Below are 7962 nucleotides of genomic sequence, written 5' to 3'. Positions count from 1 at the left end.
AAAAATAAGGTTGTTACTGACTTTCCAAGTCAATCTGTGGATTTTAACAGGCAAACATCCAAACTCAACAAATCTGCTTTAACAGACTACTGTGAAACCATTCTCATCAATGTCCAATACTCTTGAGGGCCAAGATACTTTGCTGCTGGTTCTGTTAAACAACACTCCAACACAAAGCCAGCACATCATCGCAGTACATTTACTCCACTGCAGCAGCCCTGCGTTACTCTTTCATTTAAAAGGCTGTACCACTTTCAGTCACTCGAGGACAGACACAAAGAGCAGGCGCTTTTCAAAGGGCCCATTGTGGAGCCCAGTGAAATTATTCAATTAGTGAATTTAGCACCTGATCTGGTTAGCCAGTAGCCCCGAGGACGCTACAGCTGCATGAGAGAGAGAGAGTTAGCGACATAAAAGAAGAGGGGGGGCTGGACAGACCAGAAGGTGTAATATTCATTACCTCCCACTCCCCCCTGTTTTATGACAGCAAAATTACCAAGTATTCATATCACACATTGTAAAATATTGCTTTCCATAACACACATCTATCGCTCTTTACAGGATCAGATATTATCACAAATTTTAGGCATGTAGATATTATAATTTGGAGGTTTAATCTACTACATTAGGCATAGTAGTCCGAGGTCCTCACACAGATAAAAAGGCAGTGTGGTTTTTAGAGAATGAGAAGGAACGCAGATGTATGAAGACACAAAGAGGAGGAAGGAAAGAAGTCGGCCCCAATGTCCCAAAGTACAATCGACTCTGACACCTACATTTGGGAAACAGAACATTTCCATAGTCCATTATATAAGGAATTACACTCATGTTTTAGGATTCTGCATGTTATGGTTTACATCATGAGAGCAGGTGTTGTGGTCTTTCAAGACAAGGGTAGCGGATGGACAGGTAGCAAATCTTACTTTCATGCAAACCACAATTCTGCTGCACTTCACACTGTTCACCCAGCTAGCAGCGATGCTAACATACAATTAATACAGTAGATCAATATCATTTTGGGACTATGCAAAGAGGTCGAATGAAAACAATAGTGTTACATACAGTTTTTGTGCTGACATCTTCAAATTTTAAAGAACCTGACTCAGTCCACAAATGTCCAAATTCACCCAAGCTAAGGACATAATGAAAACATCGTGATGCAGCCCCCACCCCATTCTTCTTTCACATTTCCCCACTGTTCAGTGATTCTGTGAAACTGTAATCATTTATTATTTAATCATCAACATGATCAGTTTATTTTTACACCACAAAAATGCAAGAACTATTACACTAAACTGGCAAAGTTTTAGATAGAGTCTGGGTTACACATAGAGTCCAAGTGATCAGTGATCATATTTTAAGATTAATTTAGGCAGAAATTTTAATTATTCATTCAACCATTAAACCTGCAAATCATGAAATCAGTGTTTAATGGAAAGATTATTAAGTATTAAAAACAATTCTGCAAAAGAAATCAATGCAGAAGTCTGAACTTTATCGAACACTTAACATGAAAATTGTGATGTTAATAGTTTAAATGAAAATGCTATCAGTAATATCTAAACAGGGGTTTCAAAGTGGTTGTCCCCAGTTCATGGCCAGTATTCCTCCAGCATCTCGAGGTGGTTACAATAGACTGTTATCAGAGATCCAAGGCAAATCATAAGTGCTGAAACCTCAGCAGCCATCTGGATCTTTTTCAGATTTCAGAGAGGACTGCTGCGCAAAAAAAAAAAAAAAAAAGTGAAATTTGAGCCTGATGGAGCCAGATGGCTCACAAGGTTAGGGTTGTTCAACACACAGTCTTTTAAAGGAGATGAACACATACATTACAGTAGAATAACATGTCTAATATGAACCTCAGAGCACTGTGATCATTTTGTCAAAATGAATCTAATAAACTGCATTACCAAAGAGGAGAAAAATGTTTTTTTCTTCTTCGGATATGTATGGAAGATTCCTTGATCACTATAATTAGGAGGACTCTAATGAGGCAATTATAGACAACTGATGAAAGCGGTTTGATGAGTTGTACACACACAAAAAAAGAGTGAATATCTGGAAAAAACTGCAATAACTGTTAGTTTGAATTGACCTGAGTAATTAAAGGCCATGTAAATACTTACTTCCAAAACAGCTACATTAAATATTAATCATGCAGGTGCTGGCCAAACATTTCCCAGAAGTTGTGGGCAAACTTCAGAATAAAAAAAAAAACATAATAATAATTAAAAAAAAAGCAGCAGTGTATTAAATCACAAATGTATTTTTAAAGAGAAGAATAGCACATTCTGCAGCCAGTTGTTTCACTTTGAGCGTTTTTCTCATCTCAGTTTGTTCACTTCTTAGTGTGTGCACAGACACAAGCTGTAATCCACTCTGAAATTCAGCGACTGAGACAAGAGCTTCAGTAAAACGGTTTACGCTTGGGTACCTAATTTACACCTGCAGCAGTGCAGCAAATACTTTCATGCTCAAGGCAGATAGTAAGCTTGTAGCTTATTGTTAAAGATCTGCCTGAAGGCCGGCAGGGCTCTGACTGACTAAATACAACAGGACAAGATAGTTTGCATGAGCGGCAACACAAATGTAAACAGCAAGTTTTCACTTTTTTTGGATGAAATATTTTAGTTACAGTGGATTCTGTGTAATATAGGAATTCACCAGCAGACTGGAGAAACCTGTTAAAGTTGCATTATTGATGCAGAAAATAAAGTTTTAAAAATATGTGCTCAAACTGTGGATTAATATGGATTACACAACTCAACATTATAAACTGAACAGAAATGAATGGAAACCAAGGGCTGTTTGGAAAAGTGAGCAAACTACAGCAAACTATACCAGAAATGTCACAAACTGCACAGTCTGTGTTTGAAAGTTATCAAAAACAATGTCTTATATACTTTGTTCTTAGGGGTCTAAATTTTAAACACTGTGCTTAATCATTTAAAATATCTTGAAGATATTTAATAATCTTCATACAGCAAACAAATCTCGAGAAAAGACCAACATGTTAAAGTCGCATCACTGTAGGCGAGTTTTCCTCATAGTGAAGGGACATGTCAAAGTGCAGCAGAGTGACTGAACAGTGGCGTAACACACAAAAGAATAAGACATCGCAGAATTCACTGGTTTTACTGAGTTTTACTAATTAGCAATTAAACAATGTTTGCAGTGTCTTTCTTGGTTGCAGTGCAATCGCATTATTTATACAGTGGATGAACAAGTGTATGACTTTTCTGGGAGAAAAGTTCATTTGAATTGAGGAAAACTTGAACCGTGCTCCCTCCACAGACATCTTTCCTCTCTTTAGTTATCACCTGGGGTTTTTAGGAGCATAGTTTGACTTTAGACATCCTTAAAAAATTTCTGCATCTTTGTGGTAACGCTAAAACCATCTTTGCATGTCAGACGAGGATGCAGCACAGCCTCCTCATCTGGTTCTCTGATGACCGTGATGACAGAGTCACCTGATGCTGATGACGTTGGCGCGCTCTGGACTCGTGGCCGGTTTAGACCGGTGTCTGTGTTGGCTCGACGTGCCAGCTCCACACAGCAGGAGTGTGGCCGAGGAGAAAGGAGGAGGCCTGGGGGCAGACTCTGTGTCAGCTGATAGTGCAGAGGGTGGGCAGGGCCGGGGGGAGGGTGGCATGCCTGGGCGCGAAAAGGCTCGCCAAGACCCACACTCTTTTGGCATTTTGGCAAGGGCAAGCGGCGAAATAAAATGATCCAATTTAAGCTGGTTTAGGAGTGCCGGAGAATATTCAAATATTTATTTTTGCAGGGCATTCGGGGAGGCTGCAGATCAGCAAGAGAAGCAAGTTTTCGTCTGTAAGCCTCTACGACGACAACGCCATCTTGATAGCCAGTTGGCCTCCAGTGGTGGAAAATGGATCTGACAGTAGAGTTGTGCATCGTGCCGCTCTGATGTCTTCAATCCCTTTTTCTACTCTCTGCTGCTTACCTTCATTTCATACCTTCCCTCTTTATGTCTTTTTCAGGTCCTTTATTTCACTTAGTGTTTCTTTCTATTATCTTATCTGGACAAAAATTTAAATCTAATTGAAAACCTAATGAGACAAAACTCATTGTCAAGCCAAACATAAAAGAAATCTTGTTTTTGATTCGGCTTTTATAGGCAGAGTACTTTGTGTAATTCATCTACATGCACTATGATAATAAAGCCTAAGCTAAATTGTCTCCTGTAAGTACCAAAAAATAATGTCCAGCGCCCATCTATGTTTTCTGTTTGAGTCTGACATTGACGGCAGGATCTTTCAAATGATTGCTTTTTAATGCCATTATTGTTATTATGGTTATTATTACTGCTAATGAGGGAAATACAGCCCTGGTTTTCCTCAGCATGAATTTCACCATGGAAATAAATGAATAAAAAAGCCTTTATTGAATTACACTAAAAGCAATCTCAAATAAATGGGCCTTGAATCTGCCTCCATGAGCCGATGCTTGCTATGGTATAATTTCATTGTGTGGGGAACGAGAACAGCGGGGCCAAAGACGCAGACAGACCCCTGATATGGAGGCTTTAGCATAATCCTGGAAACAGCGATGTGTACGTGTGTGTGAGCCACGTGCGTGTGGAGTGAACTGAATTTCTTTTTTATCTTGTTTTGTGCTGATATGATGCAAGGCCATTTATATTCAGTTTATAAATAGAACAATTAAGCAATTATCATAAATGCAACTCTGACCTTGTGTGGGTTTATGCGGCAACAAACTATTTCATAACTCTCGCAACATCAGGATACTAAAGCAGACCCTACATCTGTCCTGTATCACAGCTGCAGAAAATGTTTTATTATGCGACCATGATGAACAATTGCTTCTCACTTAACTTCTACGATAAAAAAACAAAAAAAACTTTCTGCCTGAGATAAAGTGCAGTTTTTAGCTCGCAGTCAGTTTAAAACGGGGACTTTGACAAAAGCGAAGTCTGCATCACTTCTTTCTCATCAGTTTCTGTTATCAACAAGCTACATCAGCAGTCACTTTATGTTCTATATGAGCAGCTCAAGCCTCTTGGGGTGTTTATTGTGAACATGTCAATAGACTTTGTTGCCGTTTTAGAGGTCATGACCTCTGTCACATAAACCCTCTATTGTGTGCTTGTGCGGATCAGGTCACTGGAGCAAATGGTTTTAAAATAACACGATTGTCAGTCGAACAGATCAGGCTGATAATCGGTTTCTGTTTTGTATTCATGTATTTTGGGGAGATCAGGGAGTTGTGATCAGTCAGAAGTCATTCAATTTACTGTAAATAGATTTTTTTTAATTGCCTGTCCTACCCCTGCAGTTTGAAAGGCTGTCAAAACATTCATGATTTTAGTCATTTTAGGCAATTTTGCCTCTTGCATTGATTCCTAAAAGTAAAAATTGCCAGTGTGGTGCAATTACTCCATTTTCTTTTAGTACAAAGTGACATATTTCAAGATTTGTCCAGATAAATATTCTTTCATTGATTTACATGCTGAATGTGATGCATGAATAAACTATTCAACTTTATTTGGGAAATAATGCATGATGCAGATTAAAAACAAACTTTCCTACCAAATATTTTAAAATCAAATGTAATTTTTAATGGACACAAACAGCCGATATCCTTATAAAATGCAGTGTACACCAGTTATTTCTATCCTTTTACACCAGAGAGTGATTTCTCATGTAGTCTCTTCATCAGCATCAAAATCCAACATGCAAAGCCACATGACGCTCCAGCAAAGTATATGTACGTGCAATAACAGTGAAGCAGCTCAGTCATTTTACAAACACTTGATCCCAGCTTTCTGAGATTTCAAGCACACCGACGTGCACTTTCAGACTAAACACTACACAAACACACCCCGAAAAGGATCGACAGAGACACGCTCCACTCCACTATTAGAGAGAGCACTAGTCAAAACCTCATCAGCAAATGAGCATTTACAACCGAACGGTCCCATCCACTTACAACCTAAAGTCACGGCGATTAATTGAAATTATCTGGTGGAAACTGAGAAACAGACAGAGGTCACAATGCTAGCTTAAAAATAGTAGGGCACCACTCAACGTTCATGATGGGAGGAGAATTATTTTCTGTTTAGAGCTGTTTAGGCACGTAGAAAATCAACCCATTTACTCTCTGCTGACTTAAACACCCCAGAGCTCACATCAATCTACTTATTAATCGACCAAGGCTCAGAAATATAAACACCAGTGAAATTAATATTTACACTGGTGTTGGCATGTCTTATTTAGCTGTACGTTTTAATCATCAACATGAAAGTTAACAGTGTAATTCTGTTTAGTTTTGTCTCTTTAGTGTAACCTCTGTTACTATGGCTATGCAGCTCCATCCGTGATTAGTTCCTTTTCTTTTTTCTTCAATGACTGCGTTGTCAAAACCTGACATGCACCAGGTTATCTTTAATTTTCATTATTAATTAAAACGTATGTGTTATTAATTAGACGTTGAACAATCTGCTTTGTTGTGATGTGAAAATGTTTGCTTGAAAGATTGTGAACCCTTAAGAATTTTCTTTTTCACCATGAATATGACCCTAATGTGATGAGATGAGAGTTTTAAAACTTGATAAAAGAATCCCAAACTAAACTAGTTTGAGTAGCAATGATTTTACTGGAGAGTTAGAGCTCTGCCGTGCACACCAACATCCTCCTTTTGGTGAACTGGTGAACATCGATAATAGCGTTTGCTAGAGAGGCCTTTCGTTTCGTTGGTTGACCACTACTGGTACTGACTGTTCTGGATCTGTCTAAAGCTGCTTTCACACATGCACTGGAACCCTGGACTTTTCCAGACTTTACCCATGTGAAAACAAAAATGTCTGAGTTATTAATTTCAGAGATTACCCTGACTTTATCCTGCGAGCCCCCTAATGCAAAGTCCATGTAATGTCCGTTTGAGCTCAGGCGTGAATACAGCAGGTAACAGTCCAGACAGTTTCTCCTGTTTGGTGCAGCTTGTGTGAACGCACAACTCTGCACAATGTTGTTACCCGATTCTCCAGACACAATCCAGAGTGAATATGTGAAAACAGCAACTGGTGGAGTTACCCCTTTCCAGCCTGGTGAACAACTCAAAGGTCTTCAGAAGTGTACTTAATTTGAGCCATAACTTCCCACAGACCGTTCGATCATTAAACTCCTAATTTTCCCTTCAAATAAACTGATAATCCCAGAGGTTCACGTTCTTTGCCACACATGAATAACTATTATATTATTGGGTCTCAGTTTAAATAAATCTGTATTTTTAAGAAGAAATAACTCATTAACTGTAAATGTGGACGTGAGGTTACCTAAAGCATCTTCACTCTTGTTTTCTCTGTCCACTTCTCTTTTTTCAACAATTTAAGTTCAAACTGTTGTGGATGCATCATTCATACAGGGTTTTTTCCAGACTTCTAAAGGAGAGCGTCAGTCCTTGGGAACAAGGCCTGTCATTGAGCACAAGTACTGAATGTTCAAGACAGAAATGAAATGTAATTCCCTGAACGATTCATTTTTTGTGTTGATATGTGTCAGAGTAGTTTAGCTTCTTGAGGGCAGCAAAGTGCGAACAAATTAAACTGAATACTTGAGCTGATGTGACCAAACAGCTTCACCTGTTCACCGGAAAGTAAGAAAAACGTCTTTCAGAGATGATCTAGAAATGTAAACAGCACACAGAGCTTTTCTTCCTAAAAGATCTTCCTTCTTGTTCGGTCAAAACATTTCACTACTTATCCAAGTAGTGTCTTCGGGCTGAGAAAAGTTGGTTAGAGACCGACTTTCACTTTAAACCGGTCCTGAATAGTCTCGTTTGTTAAGGGGAGGGTGTAAGTAGATGTAATAGTCAGACCTCTGACAACCCATCCGACCCATTGAGTGGGTCATTAAGAGTGGCCAACCTGGTAGATGGGTAAATTGAGCCTTGGTAATTGGAAATAGTTCCAAGGTGTTTTTT

Source organism: Anabas testudineus, chromosome 16 (assembly GCF_900324465.2).
Source record: "Anabas testudineus chromosome 16, fAnaTes1.2, whole genome shotgun sequence".
NCBI lineage: Eukaryota > Metazoa > Chordata > Actinopteri > Anabantiformes > Anabantidae > Anabas > Anabas testudineus.
This window is presented reverse-complemented; position numbering follows the sequence as displayed.